At 44.6% G+C, this 19,729-nt stretch overlaps 1 protein-coding gene and 2 pseudogenes across 9 annotated transcripts in view; 2 read left to right on the top strand and 1 right to left on the bottom strand.

Moving 5' to 3' along the window:
• Nucleotides 1–19,729, top strand: part of DMD (dystrophin) — a 3,641,189-nt gene that overhangs the window by 886,497 nt on the left and 2,734,963 nt on the right. The gene's annotated exons all lie outside the window — the stretch shown is intronic.
• LOC135052160 (5S ribosomal RNA) lies at nucleotides 7,210–7,328 on the bottom strand (annotated as a pseudogene).
• On the top strand, nucleotides 7,796–7,915 carry LOC135052095 (5S ribosomal RNA; annotated as a pseudogene).

Genomic DNA, 19,729 nt, shown 5'->3' with positions numbered 1-19,729 from the left:
GGGATCCACCTAATTATAATCTGTGCAGAAAATCTGATCCACCTATAATCTTTGCAGAACGTTGTTTTACCTGATTTATACTCTTTTCTAATGAAGTTGTCAACCTCTGAGTCCTCTCTAGTTTTCCTACATCTTTCTTGTTGCAATCTGGCCATAATAGTACCTCATATTATATCTATATGTGTCTACCTAAACACATATACAATACAATTTATCACAGATATTTTTTATTTTATTTTTTTGCCCCCCATGATTGGTATAGTACAAGAATTATTGAAAGCTGTGAGTGCATCTCTACACCATCACAGTTATGTGTACCAGTTTGCATCATATTGTCCAAGCTGCTACAGTGACAACCAAAGTCTATAGCGGTTTAGACTACAATCCAGCTTGGTGACATAGCATAGAAATGAAGGGTGTGGGGAGGAGCGGAGCCATGCACTGAGTTCAGCAGAGTACCCTAACAATAGTGAACATGAATTAATCTCACTGTATTGAAAGCAGCAAGTGTGTCTTTACACCACCACAGTTATGTGTACCAGTTTGTGTCATGTTGTCCAAGTTACAAAACTAATGCACAATGTGGTAAATTTAATAAAGTGGGGAGTTTTTTTTAGAACTGGTGATGTTGCCCATAGCAACCAATCAGATTCTATTATCTTCTAGAAGCAGCTAGATAAATGTTAAGTAGAATCTGATTAGTTGCTATGGGCAACATCACCAGGTTCAAAAAAAAATGGCACCTTAGTAAATGTATCCAAATTATTATTATTATTAAATTTTATTTATAGGGCGCCACAAGTGTTTCGCAGCGCCGTACAAAGGACAGTACAGGGAGACAGAACTTAGCATAACAGTAAATAAATAACAAAAATGGAGTGCAGGTAACAAAGAGCAACACAAATCTCAAAACATAATACAGCTTAGATGTAAGTAGCGAAGGAGTAATCATTGTACTACTTGGGGCTGGCGGCCATAGATAGAGATGAGCCTTTACCAGCAGGAGAGAAAGCAGGTAAAGATGGTCGCTGAGTGAAATGTGTCAAGAAGAGGGTTTAGACAAGAGGAAAGAGGGCCCTGCTCTGAAGAGCTAACAATCTAGTGGGGAGGGGCAACAGACAGATGACATGAGGTGCAAGCAGGTAGAAGCCTGATGGTGGTATGCGAGCAAAGCAGAGATGTCCAAGGCATGGGGCAGGGGGATGGAGGAGCAGCCTAAGGACTAGGTTATGCATTGGAGGGGTACGCTTTGATGAATAGGTGGGTTTTCAATGCCGTTTGAAGCTTTGCAAGGTCGGGGAGAGTCTAATGGAGCGGGGGAGCGCATTCCACTGAAGGGGTGCAGCACGGGCAAAATCCTGAACTCGTGCATGGGAAGCAGTGACCAAGGCAGAGGAGAGGCGACGGTCATCAGCCGACCGTAGTGGGCGGGAGGGAGTATGAAGGGAGAGGAGGTTGGAGATGTAGGGAGCAGTGGAATTAGAGATGGCCTTGTATGTGAGGGTGAGGAGTTTGAAGAGGATTCTGTAGGGGAATGGGAGCCAGTGTAGATTTTGTTGAAGGGGAGTGGCAGAAGTGGAGCGGCGGGAGAGGAAGATGAGCCTAGCTGCAGAGTTGAGGACAGATTGGAGGGGAGCGATGTGGGAGCAAGTGAGGCCAGTGAGGAGCACATTGCAGTAGTCAAGTCGTGAGATGACCAGTGAGTGGATGATAAGTTTAGTTGCACTCTGGGAGAGAAATGGCCTGATGCGAGCAATGTTGCGTAGCTGGAACCGACAAGATTGCGCCAGAGCTTGGATGTAGGGTGCAAAGTAGAGGGAGGAGTCAAGAGTGACGCCCAGGCAGCGGAGTTGGGGAACGGGGAAGATGATAGTGTTGTCAACAGTGATAGAGATGTTTGTAGGGGGTGTTGCTCTGGCTGGGGGAAAGATAATAAGTTCAGTTTTGTCCATGTTGAGCTTCAGGGAGCGCTCAGACATCCAGGAGGAGATGGCAGAGAGGCAGCTGGAGACCTGAGAGAGAACAGAGGGGCACAGATCAGGAGAGGAGAGGTAGAGTTGTGTGTCATCAGCATAGAGGTGGTATTGAAGGCCAAAGGAGTTAATGAGCGCACCCAGGGAAGAGGTGTAGAGGGAGAACAGAAGGGGGCCTAGGACAGAACCCTGAGGGACACCAACAGGAAGGATGGAAGGGTGAGAGGTGGTTCTGGAGGCAGACACAGAGAAGGAGCGGTTAGTGAGGTATGAGGTAAACCAGTCAAGGACAGTGCTAGAGAGGCCAACATTTTGGAGTGTGCGGAGGAGGAGAGGGTGATCCACGGTGTCAAAGGCAGCAGAGAGGTCCAGAAGGATGAGCAAAGAGAAGTGGCCCTTGGATTTGGCCGAAAGCAGGTCACTGGTGACTTTTACCAGGGCAGTCTCGGTGGAGTGGAGTGGGCGAAAGCCAGATTGTAGTGGATCAAGGATGGAGTGGTCAGAGAGGTAGCTTGTGAGACGGCTGTAGACCAGTCGTTCAAGTAGTTTGGAGGCGAAAGGGAGAAGAGAGATGGGGCGGTAGCTAGTGAGTGATGAAGGGTCGAGGTTGTCTTTTTTGAGAATAGGGGACACCAGAGCATGTTTGAATGGTGAGGGAAAGATGCCAGTAGAGAGTGATAGGTTAAAGAGGTGAGCAAGGTGGGAGCATGCAGAGGGGGGGAGGGAGCGGAGAAGACGGGAGGGGAGGGGGTCCAAGTGGCAGGTTGTGGGGGGAGAGGATAAGATGAGGGAGTGGACTTCCTTGTCTGAGGTGGGACGGAAGCAGGACAGAGTGGGATAGATGGACGGGAGGGATGGTGGGAGCAGGGGGGCAGCAGAGGGGTGACGGGAGGAGATGTAATTTTGAATATCCTCAATTTTGGAGATGAAGAAGGAGGCAAAGTCAGTGGGAGTGAGGGAAGAGGGGAGGGGAGGAGGAGGGGGGCGAAGGAGAGTGTTGAAAGTTTCAAAGAGTCGGCGTGGACTGGAGGACTGAGAAGAGATGAGTGTTTGGAAAAAGGATTTCTTGGCGAGAGAAAGAGCAGAGCTATAGGAAGAGAGGATAAACTTGAAATGGAGAAAGTCCACCAGAGAGTGGAATCTCCTCCAGGAGCGTTCTGCAGACCGTGAACATTTTTGTAGGAATCGTGTGAGTTTGGTGTGCCAGGGTTGGGGTTTGGAGCGGCGGAGGGGGATAGATGAGAGGGGGGCCACAGAGTCAAGAGCAGCAGTAAGGGAAGAGTTATAGAAGGAGGCTGCCTGGTTGGGACAAGTCATAGTGGAAAGAGGAGAGAGGAAGGTCTCGAGGGAGGACATGATAGTGGGGTTGAGGGACCCGAGATTGCGTCTGGTGATGGTGGATCTGGGTGTGGAGCAGAGAGGGGAAGATGAGAGGGTGAAAGAAAGCAGATGGTGGTCAGAGAGGGGGAAGGGAGAGTTAGAGAAATTAGAGAGATCACATCGGTGGGTGAAGACAAGGTCGAGGGAGTGGCCGAGATTGTGAGTAGGGGTGGAGGACCATTGAGAAAGTCCAAAGGAGGTGGAAAGAGCAAGAAGGTTAGAGGAAGCTGCATTAGTGATATCGATAGGTATGTTAAAGTCACCGAGGATGATAGAGGGGAGGTCGGAGGAGAGAAAGTGGGGAAGCCAGGCAGCAAAGTTGTCAAGGAAAGGTGTACAGCGGCCAGGGGGGCGGTAGACCACTGCCACATGGAGGTGAATGGGGTAGAAGAGGCGGATAGTGTGGACCTCAAAGGTGGAGAAGGTGAGGGAGGGCTCAGGTGGGATGACCCGAAAGGTGCAATGTCTACCATTTAGAGTCCAATACAGCTTGGTGGCATAGCATAGAAATAAAGGGTGGGAGGGAGGTGTTGAGCCATGCATTGAGTTCAGCAGAGTGCCCTAAAAATAGTGAACATGAGTTGATTTAGTTTTAATGACCGCTGTGAGAGCATCTTCACACCACCGCAGTTATCTGTACTGATGAGTGTCATGTTGAGCGTGGGATCCGGTATATAGTATGGACTACAAGTGTCAGAGTCACTTTTAATTGAAAGCTGAAAGGGCAACTTTTTTTTTAATACTGTACAGCGTTAGCATCATGTTGAGCAAGCTGCTAGAGCCAATGTCTTCAGTGATTACTGTAGCTGCAAAGCAATCTCCCTGTATACACACACTGTAGCAGATGGGAATACCTCTTGTGCAAAGTTTTTTTAAAAGATTGGTAATGCAAAATGCAAAATAAAAACCTTGCCCAATAATATTAAAAAGATTGGCTGAGTGAACATTCAAAATACTGCACTGTAAATCCCTGCCGGGTAGTGACAATTTACACTGCCTGAGCATGTTTGGCTGGCCTATCAGGGATCTTCACTCACTACTATAGTATCATATTGAATACTGTTGTTTTCATCCATCGAGCATTCACCACCCAGCAGTTAAACTGAGTATTGCATGGCATGGATTCTCTAGTGGCATACAGTACGCCATCACATGCTGTGACTGGTATGCCACACTAGCATGGGAATTTACATGCTGTAACTGGGATGCCTAAATGCTGTACTATGAGCAAAGATGTATAAGGACAAATCTGTAGATTTTATTAATGTTTGAACAAAAGAACATAAAATCATTCATAAAACATGCCATTATGCCAGCACACCTCTTCATTGAGGATTAAGGAAGAATATTTCAGGTGAATTTTTTTTAAAGTGCTAATATGATGCAAGAAAATAGTCAGTTTTGAGTAGGACAGTTTGCTACTGCAAAGATCTCCATGTACTAGCAAAAGATTGCATGAAGAGTACAGTATGTGAGTTTTTTAGTTTTTACTTCTCGTATATTTGTATGTCAATTTGTTACCAATTTTATACAATAAGAATTATGACTTCCATTGTTAATTGAACTTAATTTAATAACATTCTGTGTTTGAATCATGTGTTGGATAGGCTTTGTTGTTCTAATATTACATTGTAAGCAGATAATGGTTTAGTTTACACTAACAATACATTTATATAAGTTTGGGAGTAGCCAATGTCATCCTCCATCAGACAAAATTGGAATAAAATCTTAGTGGTGACAAAACTGAGTTTAAGAGGATGCACAAGATTATGATTCAGGATAATTTTGAAAAATGTAGACAGATCAATGAGATTTGCACAATATAAATGTCTTGTTACTATATCACATGTACCTACCTTGGGATCCTATTTTCTCATAACTCTTCCCCCTTCTACTGAGGCCCCAAACCACATCTGTTATTGGGCTGCAAATTTCTTTCCATTTTTCTAGTGGACCTCGTTGTACAGAATCTGCGTTACCACATGTTAATTTTGCTATCATTTGCCCAGCTGTTTTCTCCATGAATAAAAATAAATCCTAAGTTTCAGAGAACATATTCACAAAAATAGAACAAAATGTTTACTTGCCTTTGTACAGTATGTACTTCTAATGAATTATGTCATTGTGCACTGCACTTACCCAACAATTCCCAGGACAATGAAAAATATTGCATACAGGAGCTGATAAACCTAATTTATTTTTCTTTGTAAGGTATAATATGCAGTATGTTAGAAGGCAGTATGATAAGCTTTAAAGATATGTTAAATACAAGGAAAATGCATTTTTTTTTACCACAAAATGATTTAATCTAACTGGCCTGTTAATCGTACTTTTTTTAAAATAAATATACTTTATTGAGTTGGTCACATTGAGAAAAGGGACCAAGATAAGCAATATCTCATTAACATAATGACCAAAATACAAAAACAAGCTAACTCATGATCTATTTTTAAAGAATAACACTGTTAGTAAGAAGACAAAACTCCAACATACACAACAGTGAAATAAGTCAGAGAATAAAAGAAAGGCAATAAGAAAAAGAGTAATTAAAAGGAGAGCGAGAAAATAGAAAGGAGAACCCCTTGGGTGGGTCTTTAGGACAGGAACATAAATAAATCAATGTATTTATCTGTGTCACCCCTGTCTGTCTACCTCCACCCCCTTTAGATTGTAAGCTCTCATGAGCAGGGTCCTCTTTCCTCATGTGCTTATCCTTTGTCGTACTTTAATAATCTTCAACTGTACCACATCCAGCAGTCTTCTCCCACCTGATACTTATTCCAGTGTCATCTGCTGATGTAACTATGTTTATTTACCCTGTACTTGTCCTATACTGTCATCAACTGTAAGTTGCTGTTTTCCTGTTTGATTATTTATGTACTCTGTAATTGGGCACTGCGGATCCCTTGTGGCGCCATATAAATAAAGGATAATAATAATAATAATAATATGTGGAGTAGTTGTCTGTTACAACACCAAAGGGGAGGGGGTATGTTGAGAGGCTAACCAAGGGCTCCATATTTTGTCAAATTATTTGGAAGCATGACTAATAATGCTAGTCATACACTTCATGCAATAAATGTGCCAAATTCAGGAGAAAAAAGAGTGCAGAGATGGAGAAGTGGGTTGTTTCCAATCTGCTGCTAACAGACAAGTCATGGCAGTAACTACAGTATATGGCACATTAAATTTATTTTGGTACCCAGTCGATGTAGGGAGGCTTAGAGGGAGGAGAACATGCTTAGGGTCATATGGAAAGTATTAAGTAAGCATGTTATGAAACCGATGACTTCCTTCCAAAGAGATACTATCCTTGGACAAGACCACCATATATGGAGAAATTTGCCTTTCCATGGCACATTCTCTCCAGCATCTATCCAGCGTATCGGGATACATTCTAATCAAGCGAGAGGGCATATAGTACTATATATATATATATATATATATATATATAAAGTGGAGAATAGCGCCAATGCTGATCCTAAATGACACACAAGCTAAAGTATAATGGATGTGCTTAGGTGACAAAATATTTGATTGAATGGAAAATGTTTTAACACCCCCATGAATTTATGGGTGGCAGCTCGTGCCCAGTATATGGATAAAATGTAGAGAAATGAAGTGCATGAGAGCGCCTAATAGTGTTTGAAAATTGTCAAATCAATTCACCATGTGAAAAAGTGCAAAGTGTAAATTTAAAAAAGAAACGACTTAGCTTCCTTGGGAAACTGCTTCAGTCTGATGACACTAACTTGTGCAATCAGATCCCTTGTGGCCGGGTGCCCAGAACTGCCAAACCTCCCAACATGACTCTCTCCTGGAGACAATGTCCACTGCCTTGTGGTATTAAGTGAGTGATGTACAGCACCCAGTATTCCCAGATCGTCACCGATACTGGTACTGACTGGGCCCAACACTGCTTAGTTTCCAAGATCAGCGGAATTGGACGTATGCCAGTGTGGTATGGCTGTAAATATCACTAGACCAACATATGTTGTCTACTGGGGAATTTTGCTACAACGAGAACTACAATGGATACACAGACTTAATTGCCTTACTCCGATTGGCCTCAATGAAGATTTTCGTTTAGGTTGTTTCCTTTGACATATTATAGTGACTTTTTGTTGGACTCTGCATTCCGCTGTTTGGTTTAATTTTCTTAGACACCGCCGTGTGTCCTGTCATTGATGTTCTTTGCATGCTATGTGCTGTCAGACACCGCCGTGTGTCTTTATATATCTAGAGACTCGATCCTGACAGGTCCCCACTTCACTAGCAGTGACACCTTTCCTTTCACCCTCGCTTTCAACATCCACCATGCAGACCCTTTCTTGCTCACTATCTGCAGCTTATTGTCCATCTTTGGTGTTGTATTTATCAGTATCAGATTCCAGCTGCCTATATGGGATTCCCCAGTAGACAACATATGTTGGTCTAGTGATATTTACAGCCATACCACACTGGCATACGTCCAATTCCGGCTGATCTTGGAAACTAAGCAGTGTTGGGCCCAGTCAGTACCAGTATCGGTGACGATCTGGGAATACTGGGTGCTATACATCACTCACTTAATACTAGTGATGAGCGGGTTCGGTTCCTCGGAATCCGAACCCCCCCGAACTTCACCCATTTTACACGGGTCCGAGGCAGACTTGGATTCTCCCGTATGGCTCGGTTAACCCGAGCGCGCCCGAACGTCATCATCCCGCTGTCGAATTCTCGCGAGATTCGGGTTCTATATAAGGAGCCGTGCGTCGCCGCCATTTTTCACTTGTGCATTGGAAATGATAGTGAGAGGACGTGGCTGGCGTCCTCTCACTTTGTTTCAGGGGGCTGCAGTGCAAATATTTTTATTCTGGGGACCAGCAGTATTATAGGAGGAGGACAGTGCAGAGTTTTGCTGACCAGTGACCACCAGTATTATACGTTGTCTGCCTGAAAAACGCTCCATATCTGTGCTCAGTGTGCTGCATATATCTGTGCTCACACTTATTTATTGTGGGGACTGGTGACCAGCAGTATTATATAGGAGGAGTACAGTGCAGAGTTTTGCTGAGCAGTGACCACCAGTATACGTTGTCTGCCTGAAAAACGCTCCATATCTGTGCTCAGTGTGCTGCATATATCTGTGCTCACACTGCTTTATTGTGTGGACTGGGGACCAGCAGTATTATATAGGAGGAGTACAGTGCAGAGTTTTGCTGACCAGTGACCACCAGTATTATACGTTCTCTGCCTGAAAAACACTCCATATCTGTGCTGCATTGTAGTATATAGTAGGAGTACAGTGCATAATTTTGCTGACCACCAGTATATAATATATTGGAGTACGGTACAGAAGGCCACTGCTCTACCTATCTCTGTGTCGTCAAGTATACTATCCATCCATACCTGTGGTGCATTTCAGTTTTGCACAGTTTGCTGACCACCAGTATATAATATATATCAGTACGGTACAGTAGGCCACTGCTCTACCTACCTCTGTGTCGTCAAGTATACTATCCATCCATACCTGTGGTGCATTTCAGTTTTGCACAGTTTGCTGACCACCAGTATATAATATATAGCAGTACGGTAGAGTAGGCCACTGCTCTACCTACCTCTGTGTCGTCAAGTATACTATCCATCCATACCTGTGGTGCATTTCAGTTTTGCACAGTTTGCTGCCCACCAGTATATAATTTATAGCAGTACGGTACAGTAGGCCACTGCTCTACCTACCTCTGTGTTGTCAAGTATACTATCCATCCATACCTGTGGTGCATTTCAGTTTTGCAGAGTTTGCTGACCACCAGTATATAATATATAGCAGTACGGTACAGTAGGCCACTGCTCTACCTACCTCTGTGTCGTCAAGTATACTATCCATCCATACCTGTGGTGCATTTCAGTTGTGCGCAGTATATATAGTAGGAGGCCATTGCTATTGATACTGGCATATAATTCCACACATTAAAAAATGGAGAACAAAAATGGGGAGGGTAAAATAGGGAAAGATCAAGATCCACTTCCACCTCATGCTGAAGCTGCTGCCACTAGTCATGGCCGAGAAGATGAAATGCCATCAACTTCGTCTGCCAAGGCTGATGCCCAATGTCATAGTAGAGAGCATGTAAAATCCAAAAAACAAAAGTTCAGTAAAATGACCCAAAAATCAAAATTAAAAGCATCTTAGGAGAAGCGTAAAATTGCCAATATGCCATTTACGACACGGAGTGGCAAGGAACGGCTGAGGCCCTGGCCTATGTTCTTGGCTAGTGGTTCAGCTTCACATGAGGATGGAAGCACTCATCCTCTTGCTAGAAAAATGAAAAGACTTAAGCTGGCAAAAGCACAGCAAAGAACTGTGCATTCTTCTAAATCACAAATCCCCAAGGAGAGTCCAATTGTGTCGGCTGCAATGCCTGACCTTCCAAACACTGGACGGGAAGAGGTGGCGCATTCCACCATTTGCACGCCCCCTGCAAGTGCTGGAAGGAGCACCCGCAGTCCAGTTCCTGATAGTCAAATTGAAGATGTCACTGTTGAAGTACACCAGGGTGAGGATATGGGTGTTGCTGGCGCTGAGGAGGAAATTGACAAGGTGGATTCTGATGGTGAGGTGGTTTGTTTAAGTCAGGCACCCGGGGAGACACCTGTTGTCCGTGGGACGAATATGGCCATTGACATGCCTGGTCAAATTACAAAAAAAAACACCTCTTCGATGTGGAATTATTTTAACACAAATGCGGACAACAGGTGTCAAGCCGTGTGTGTTGCCTTTTTTCAAGCTGTAATAAGTAGGTGTAAGGACGTTAACCACCTCGGAACATTCTCCCTTATACTTCACCTGCAGCGCATTCATCATAAGACAGTGACAAGTTCAAAAACTTTGGATGACAGCGAAAGCAGTCCACTGACCACTAAATCCCTTCCTCTTGTAACCAAGGTCCTGCAAACCACACCACCAACTGCCTCAGTGTCAATTTCCTCCTTACACAGGAAAGCCAATAGTCCTGCAGGCCATGTCACTGGCAAGTCTGACGAGTCTTCTCCTGCCTGGGATTCCTCCAATGCATCCTTGAGTGCAACGCCTACTGCTGCTGGCGCTGCTGTTGTTGCTGCTGGGAGTCGATTGTCATCCCAGAGGGGAAGTCGGAAGATCACTTGTACTACTTCCAGTAAGCAATTGACTGTCCAACAGTCCTTTGCGAGGAAGATGAAATATCACAGCAGTCATCCTGCTGCAAAGCGGATAACTCAGGCCTTGGCAGCCTGGGCGGTGAGAAACGTGTTTCCGTTATCCACCATTAATTCACAGGCAACTACAGACTTGATTGAGGTACTGTGTACCCGGTACCAAATACCATCTAGGTTCAATTTCTCTAGGTAGGCGATACCGAAAATGTACACAGACCTCAGAAAAAGAGTCACCAGTGTCCTAAAAAATGCAGTTGTACCCAAAGTCCACTTAACCACGGACATGTGGACAAGTGGAGCTGGGCAGACTCAGGACTATATGACTGTGACTGCCCACTGGGTAGATGTATTGCCTCCCGCAGCAAGAACAGCAGCGGCGGCACCAGTAGCAGCATCTCGTAAATGCCAACTCATTCCTAGGCAGGCTACGCTTTGTATCAACGCTTTCCAGAAGAGGTACACAGCTGACAACCTCTTACGGAAACTGAGGAACATCAGCGCAGAATGGTTTACCCCAAATGGACTCTTCTGGGGATTTGTGACATCGGACAACGCCAGCAATATTGTGCGTGCTTTACATCTGGGCAAATTCCAGCACATCCCATGTTTTGCACATACATTGAATTTGGTGGTGCAGAATTATTTAAAAAACGACAGGGGCGTGCAAGAGATGCTGTCGGTGGCCTGAAGAATTGCGGCCCACTTTTGGCATTCAGCCACCGCGTGCCGAAGACTGGAGCACCAGCAAACAGTCCTGAACCTGCCCTGTCATCATCTGAAGCAAGAGGTGGTAACGAGGTGGAATTCAACCCTCTATATGCTTCAGAGGATGGAGGAGCAGCAAAAGGCCATTCAAGCCTATACATCTGCCTAAGATATAGACAAAGGAGGGGGAATGCACCTGACTCAAGCACAGTGGAGAATGATTTCAACGTTGTGCAAGGTTCTGCAACCCTTTGAACTTGCCACACGTGAAGTCAGTTCAGACACTGCCAGCCTGAGTCAGGTCATTCCCCTCATCAGGCTTTTGCAGAAGAAGCTGGAGACATTGAAGGAGGAGCTAAAACAGAGCGATTCCGCTAGGCATGTGGGACTTGTGGATGGAGCCCTTAATTCGCTTAACCAGGATTCACGGGTGGTCAATCTGTTGAAATCAGAGCACTACATTTTGGCCACCGTGCTCGATCCTAGATTTAAAACCTACGTTGTATCTCTCTTTCCAGCAGACACAAGTCTGCAGAGGTTCAAAGACCTGCTGGTGAGAAAATTGTCACGTCAAGCGGAACGTGACCTGTCAACAGCTGCTCCTTCACATTCTCCCGCAACTGGGGGTGCGAGGAAAAGGCTAAGAATTCCGAGCCCACCCACTGGCGGTGATGCAGGGCAGTCTGGAGCGAGTGCTGACATCTGGTCCGGACTGAAGGACCTGCCAACGATTACTGACATGTCGTCTACTGTCACTGCATATGGGGGTAATTCCAAGTTGATCGCAGCAGGATTTTTGTTAGCAATTGGGCAAAACCATGTGCACTGCAGGGGAGGCAGATATAACATGTGCAGAGAGAGTTAGATTTGGGTGGGGTGTGTTCAATCTGCAATCTAATTTGCAGTGTAAAAATAAAGCAGTCAGTATTTACCCTGCACAGAAACAAAATAACCCACCAAAATCTAACTCTTTCTGCACATGTTATATTTGCCTCCCCTGCAGTGCACATGGTTTTGCCCAATTGCTAAAAAAAATCCTGCTGCGATCAACTTTGAATTACCCCCATGATTCTCTCACCATTGAAAGAATGGTGGAGGATTTTATGAGTGACCGCATCCAAGTAGGCACGTCAGACAGTCCGTACGTATACTGGCAGGAAAAAGAGTCAATTTGGAGGCCCTTGCAGAAATTGGCTTTATTTTACCTAAGTTGCCCCCCCTCCAGTGTGTACTCCGAAAGAGTGTTTAGTGCAGCCACTCACCTTGTCAGCAATCGGCGTACGAGGTTACTTCCAGAAAATGTGGAGAAGATGATGTTCATCAAAATGAATTATAATCAATTCCTCCGTGGAGACATTCACCAGCAATTGCCTCAAGAAAGTACACATGGACCTGAGATGGTGGATTCCAGTGCGGACTAATTAATAATCTGTGAGGAGGGGGATGTACACAGTGAAAGGGGTGAGGAATCGGACGATGAGGAGGAGGTGGACATCTTGCCTCTGTAGAGCCAGTTTGTGCAAGGAGAGATTGATTGCTTCTTTTTTGGTGGGGGCCCAAACCAACCAGTCATTTCAGTCACAGTAGTGTGGCAGACCCTGTCGCTGAAATGATGGGTTTGTTAAAGTGTGCATGTCCTGTTTATACAACATAAGGGTGGGTGGGAGGGCCCAAGGACAATTCCATCTTGCACCTCTTTTTTCTTTCATTTTTCTTTGCATCATGTGCTGTTTGGGGACTATTTTTTGAAGTGCCATCCTGCCTGACACTGCAGTGCCACTCCTAGATGGGCCAGATGTTTATGTCGGCCACTTGTGTCGCTTAGCTTAGCCATCCAGCGACCACAGTGCACTTCTTTTTTTTTCTTTGCATCATGTGCTGTTTGGGGACTATTTTTTAAATCGACCATCCTGTCTGACACTGCAGTGCCACTCCTAGATGGGCCAGGTGTTTGTGTCGGCCACTTGGGTCGCTTAGCTTAGTCATCCAACGACCTCGGTGCAAATTTTAGGACTAAAAATAATATTGTGAGGTGTGAGGTGTTCAGAAAAGACTGGAAATTAGTGGAAATTATGGTTATTGAGGTTAATAATACTATGGGATCAAAATGACCCCCAAATTCTATGATTTAAGCTGTTTTTGAGGGTTTTTTGTAAAAAACACCCGAATCCAAAACTCACCCGAATCCTACAAAAAAATTTCAGGGAGGTTTTGCCAAAACGCGTCCGAATCCAAAACACGGCCGCGGAACCGAATCCAAAACCGAAACACAAAACCCGAAAGATGTCCTGTGCACATCACTACTTAATACCACAAGGCAGCGGACATTGTGCATTCTGTGGGTTTTCTCCCCAATAGGGCAGTTTGGATTCTTTTTGCACATATATTCTTATTTATATTGATTGCTGTAACAAGTGGGCATTGCTTTGCAGTAGGGTGTTTTGAGGGTTGTCATTGTGTCACCTGCTATTATTTCTATTAGACCTGTCATTCCTTCCTGCTTTTTGCACCCTGCACTTTCTAGTCAGCACTTTCAGGGAACCCTGTTTTGCTGAGCTTCAGCACTATTCCTTTTACTTTTTTAAACACATCACTTCATTTCATTCACCTCTGTTTTGATATACAGCGCCCTTGCAATTCCCCTCACTATCAGCATGCCATTTACTAGTCAGGCTGCTGAGACCACTCGTCACACGTTTTGCCGCGCTCCGGAGCCGTTGCTATGCATGACACTGGGTTTGTTTAGCTTAGTTACCAGTGTCATGGAGTGGGAGGAGACAGCAGGGGATGCATTAGACATGCCCAGACTTGTCTCAGCCCACGTCCTGATGCTGCTGGGTTGATTGTGGAGCCATTTGAGGCTTATATTTCGTGTTCTGACAACAGTGCGTTTAGCCCCTGAGGAAGACCAGTCGGTTGAAACAGCTGTCGGGCTGTGTTTGCTGTATTTGCTGTACTTCACCATGCCGTTTGGTTAAGGAATAAATCCTGCTTTTCTTTCATCTACACGTGAGTGCTGGCTTGTCTACTTTTTCTGCATCGCTGGAGAAGTGAGTGATTTATATTTATTGCTGCCTTGCACCACCATTTTTTGCTTTATATACATAGGCTTTGAGTGCTGTCGTGATTTCCTATATATATATATATATATATATATATATATATATATGTATATAAAATAACTTAAGTATTCTCCTTGACTCTGACAGATATGAGGCAGCATTATCCCGGACCTCGGTTCTCTACTCATCATCTAAAGTGGTTCCGAGATCCACCTATTCATGATAATCATGTAAAGAAGACTCTTTAACAATCAAAGTATATAAAAGAGAGATTAAGACAGAAAAACTGCATCTGCCTCTCTGAGAATTAATGCATCTTTTGTGAAAAGAAAACTTCCCTCTTTCCATGGAGAAAAAGCGGTCTTGCTCTTACCTTGTCGGAAGTCAAGGTTGTTAAGGCTCAGGATAAAAGGAGGACTAGGGGCCAGTTTAAATTTCCTGTTAGTCTCCCGCTCATCTATTGGGTGAGAAGCAACATTCCTGGAATGACGTGACCTCGGGAGCCAGGGGAGGGAGTAAACTGTAATAATCAATAATAACCCAGACCTTCTGAGCATCAGGCTTACACCATTGTAAACAATGTGCAAGTTGTGCAGCTAAATAATATAATTTAAAGTCAGGAATACCAAATGCATCACTTTGTGTAGGAAGTTGCAGTGTCTTCCAACGTATCAGTGGATGTTATTCATCCAGCCGAAACGTGAGGCGTGAAACGGTAAATTTTTAAAGACATAGGGGAAACTAAATATTGGAAGGGTCAGGAAAAAGTAGAGGCACCAATGGGACTTCCTCATCTTCACCAAATCCATTCTGCCTATCCATGAAATAAAGTGGCTAGACCAAGAAGTCAAGTCAAATTTAATTTGATCTAAAATTAGTGGTGACGGTGTGTTAAGAAAATGTATAAGTATTTGATTTTCTGCTTATGCCACTTGAACAGGAAAGCTGCCTCCAAGGAGATTTTAGTTGGGAAAGGAATATAGAAAATGAACACTTCTGTTTAATCAGTGTTGATATTATAGCCTGAATAGTCAGAGCAGAGATTGATCTTAGAGAGGAGAGGATGCAGGAATTGATCCCAGTTACTTAGAGATATCAGGACATAAACTCCATGCAAAACAATTTTATGCTTTGAAGGACCAGTCTTCACTCCAGGTATGTTAGAATTGTTGCGAATATTAGCCTCCAGAGGTTCCTTGACTAAGGCAAAAAGCAGGGAAGAGAGCATGCATCCCTGTCTGGTACCATTGGTAATTCTGAAAGAGGTAATACCAGTGCTTAAAGTGGTCCTACAGAGGTGGTGGAACTCACCTCCCCTTCCACCATGGCCGTGAAATAAAGGGATAGCGTGCGCCATGGCAAAAAAGGGGTGTGGTCTCAAAAAGAAAGTGGCATGGTCACCAATTGTATTCCCAATTCAAATTATGCCACACGGTAACACAATCTTATTAACATTACACCACACATTAGTGCCCCTTAAACACAAAGGCCACAGTAGTAGCACCCCAAATACACATAATGCCCACAGCAATAGTACCCCTTATACAATGCCCTCAGAAGTAGTGCCCCTTATGTCCACAAGAGTGATGCCCCTTATAAAGTGCCCCTATGCCATGCCTTCATTAGTAGTGCCCCCAGTGGTAATGCCCCATGTAGTATTGCCCCCAGTAGTTATGCCCCCAGTCAGTAGTTATGCCCCCAGTAGATATGCCATGTGTAGTTATGCACCAGTGGATTTGCCCCCAGTAGTTATGTCCCCTGTAGTTATGCCCCTAGTCAGTAAATATGCCCCTAGTTGTTATGCCCCCTGTAGGTATGCACCCTGTAGATATGCCCCCAGTCAGACGTTATGTCCCCTATAGTTGTGCCCCAATAGATGTGACCCAGTAGTTGTGCCCCCAGCAGATGTGCCCCCAGCCAGTAGATGTGCCCCCAGTACTTGTGCCTCCAGAAGATGTGACCCCAGTAGTTGTGCCCCCATCTATTGTGCCCCCTAGTAATGCTACTTACACACATACAAGAAAAAAACCCACAATACTCACAAGCCCTGCTCCTTCTTCTGAACCGCTGCACTCCACCTGGCCGCCCACTCTTTGATCTATGGGAGAGATGTCATGACGTCTCTCCCATAGCGCCGCACGCACACACTGCCTGAGCCCTAAACCGGAGCTCAGGAGTAAGCTCCGGCGGCCACTGAGAGAAAGAAGCCAGGCACCCACTGGTAACAAAATCTCTGCAGGTGCCCAACTTCTCCCTGGGATAGGTGAGCCGGAGGAGGCGGAACTTGTTCCGGCTCCAAATGGAAATGACAGAATGCAGTTCTGCCCCATTCCAGCTCACTTTAACATCTGGGTAATGCAGTTGACAGAAACTGGCCATTGGGAATTGATATAAAGCTGAGACCCTGCCCAAGAACTTTCCAACAAAACCCATCCTCTGGAGTACAACAAAAGCAAAGGACCAGGAAATATACTGTACTTTCTCAGCATCCAGTGCCAAAAGTAAGAATGGTGGTCACTGCTTATGAATATTATGGATTAGGTCTATAGCCTACCTGGTATTATCTGATGCCTGACAACCCGGGATAAAGCCTACCTGGTCTGGGTGGACCAGATGAGTAAGTAGAGGGGCCACACGATTATCCAGAGTTTTGGCATATATGTTGAGATCCACATTTAGCAGAAAAATCAGCCTATAATTAGAACACTGTGTGGACTCTTTATCTGGTTTCACAATCACTACGATATCTACATGAGTGGAAGCCAGTGCAATAGAAGCACCTCCCAGAACATTATTGAAAAGGGATGTGAGATGAGGGGAAAGTATTTCACAAAAGTTTTATAATATTGACCTCTTAAGCTGTCTAGACCCGGAGTACCTGAGGATCACATAGATTTTAAAGCAGCAGTTGTCTCCTCGACCGATATGTCCTCATTAAGCATAGAAAGCTGAGATTGACAGGGCAAAGGTATGGTCGTATGTACATACTGTATGTGTCCACAAACAATTTGGCATGCCATGCATACAGATGTGTCCACATACATCTTTGCTATATCCCAACATTTATATCACAGTTTTGCATGCTATAGACTTAGAGATTTAGCCATGTCATGTGATTTTTCCTAATTTGCTTCTTTAATATGTTACTTTATACATATTCAATTATGGCAAGCAAAAATTTTAAAATACATCCACTCACTACTTGTGAAAAATAGCTTAGCCATGTTTTGCATGTTGTGCAAAATTTAGCAAAATAGCAAGGATGTAAGTGGACACATCTGTATCATGGTTAAGCTTTATTCTTTGACTAGCGAGTGAATGAATTTTAACATTGTTTGCCATAATAAAATATGTATAAACTAGCATATTAAAGAAGCAAATTAAGAAAAATTACAAAACATGGCTTAATCTCTGAGTCTATGGCATGCCAAGCTGTCCTATACATTGCAGGACATAGGAAAGGTGTATGTGGACACATCTGTACTTCCTCGGTTTCATTAGAGAAGGCAAAGGGTGCTCCGGTAAGATATAAAGAGAACTACAGTATAAAAGTCCCTAAACTTCTTCACCAATACTTTTTAGTATCATATGAGGAAGTTCCTAGTTTATGGGAATGCAATTTATCTATCATACCTGAGACCTGTTTATGTCATGATTTAGTTACTAAAAGGGTATCAATTTTGTCAGCTTGATCATAGAACCAATGACACAGCTTCTGCAAAATGGCTGCTGTCCAGTGAGACAGGGGGGCATTCAACTGATCTTTAAGGTGACCTATCTGGGGTAGGATAGAGGCAGTAAGAGAACATTTATGTTGAGCTAATAAGGCAGATATTTGAGACTCTTAGGAAAATGTCCTGAGTTGCCTTTTTCAGTATTACAGATGTTTTAGCTATAAAATGGCCATGAATAATGGCCTTGTGCACTTCCCAGAGAATTCCAGAAGAAATGTCGGGAGAGGCGTTTTCACTAACGTAAAGTAATGCCTCAAAGCTAACTTAGTGTCTGAAAAGGTCAAGGGAGTCATCGAGGCGCCACTTACTCCACTTCTTATTATCATCAGTCTATATAATTTCCCAGCCTACCCATCCTATCAATTTATGAGATTTCTTTTGCTTTTCTTGTTCGGAATAATGTATGTGCAGGTGTTATTTGCAGAGTAATATAGGCACACACCAGTAGATGAATCAAGCCAGTGGTGCAAGTAGAAATTATTTCTCAGTGGTAATGATAGTGCACGCAGCAGGCATGCCAAAAATTAGAGTGGTCATTTGTCATGAGGGGGCATGGTCACATTACACTAGGGGAGTTGCTACAAGACAATAGCGGAGTGGCCCCCTTACACAGACCCTTTTCTTTGGACTGTGGAGGCAGAGAGGAAAGTGCTGTGGCACCACCAGCAGTGCTCCTATGTTCACCCCCCCAACCCCACCAGCATTGCTTTTCTGTTAACTCCCCTCCCGACACCCCCAAGCACTGCTCCTTCCATCTGGTTTAAGTCTACTCCCTAGCACTGCTCCTTCAGGCTACTTTCAGCCCCACAGTACCACTCCTCCACCTCTAGGCTCCTTTCACCCCTCACCAAACACCATTCCTACAAGCTTCTTTCACCCCCTCTCTCCCCACCAAACACCATTAATCCATTTCAGGGCCAAACACTGTTCCTCAGTGCTCCGTTTACCCCCCCCCCCCTCACCCCTAGACCATAGCAGCCTTTGATCGCAACTGACCCTCCTGGAAATTATAGATGGGCTTGAATATCAGTGGTGGCAGATTGGATATCGGCATCCCTCTGTGCAGCACTTGTTCCCCCGGGTCCCAGGTCAGTCACACTAACAGTTTCACCTCCCCCTGGCACTGCTAGCATGTCATCCACGTCTGCGTCCACGTGGTGGCTGTGGCTGCTGATGCTGGGCTCCTGCATTGTCATGTGTGTGCAGGAGCCAATTATAGGGAGGCAGAGGCTGCAGCAGACACAGACAGCTTCAACCTTGCACTATGGGGGGATGTGAATTCGGCGGACCGGCCGGGCGGCATAACTTTGATTAATTGTAAACAAAACCTAAACGACAGCGGTGTGGAGGACAAGTGGTATGGTGTACCTGAAACACATATCTTATTGGTATCCATACCATGCCATACCCCCCGCACGTGCACCATTGATTCAGTCTATAAACAGCTCAGTTACTTCTCCAGTGGTATTGGTTTATAAAAGTTAGCAGGTTCATCTGTACTCTGTGATACACTCTGGTGATAGGACTGAGCTTGAGTAAAGTGTGATTCTAAACAGCTCACCAGCCAGTAAGTATATGCTGCTTGCAGGTATTTGTGCAGGGTTGTTGGGACAGCTTTATATTGCATGTCTCTCTGGAGCTGAGTCCCGTGTCGCCATTATGTTACTTCTCTCACACAAAATGGCAGTAGCACATG

This window comes from Pseudophryne corroboree, chromosome 2 (assembly GCF_028390025.1).
Source record: "Pseudophryne corroboree isolate aPseCor3 chromosome 2, aPseCor3.hap2, whole genome shotgun sequence".
NCBI lineage: Eukaryota > Metazoa > Chordata > Amphibia > Anura > Myobatrachidae > Pseudophryne > Pseudophryne corroboree.
The sequence above is the reverse complement of the archived record's forward strand: the minus strand, read 5'-3'. Positions and strand labels throughout refer to the sequence as shown.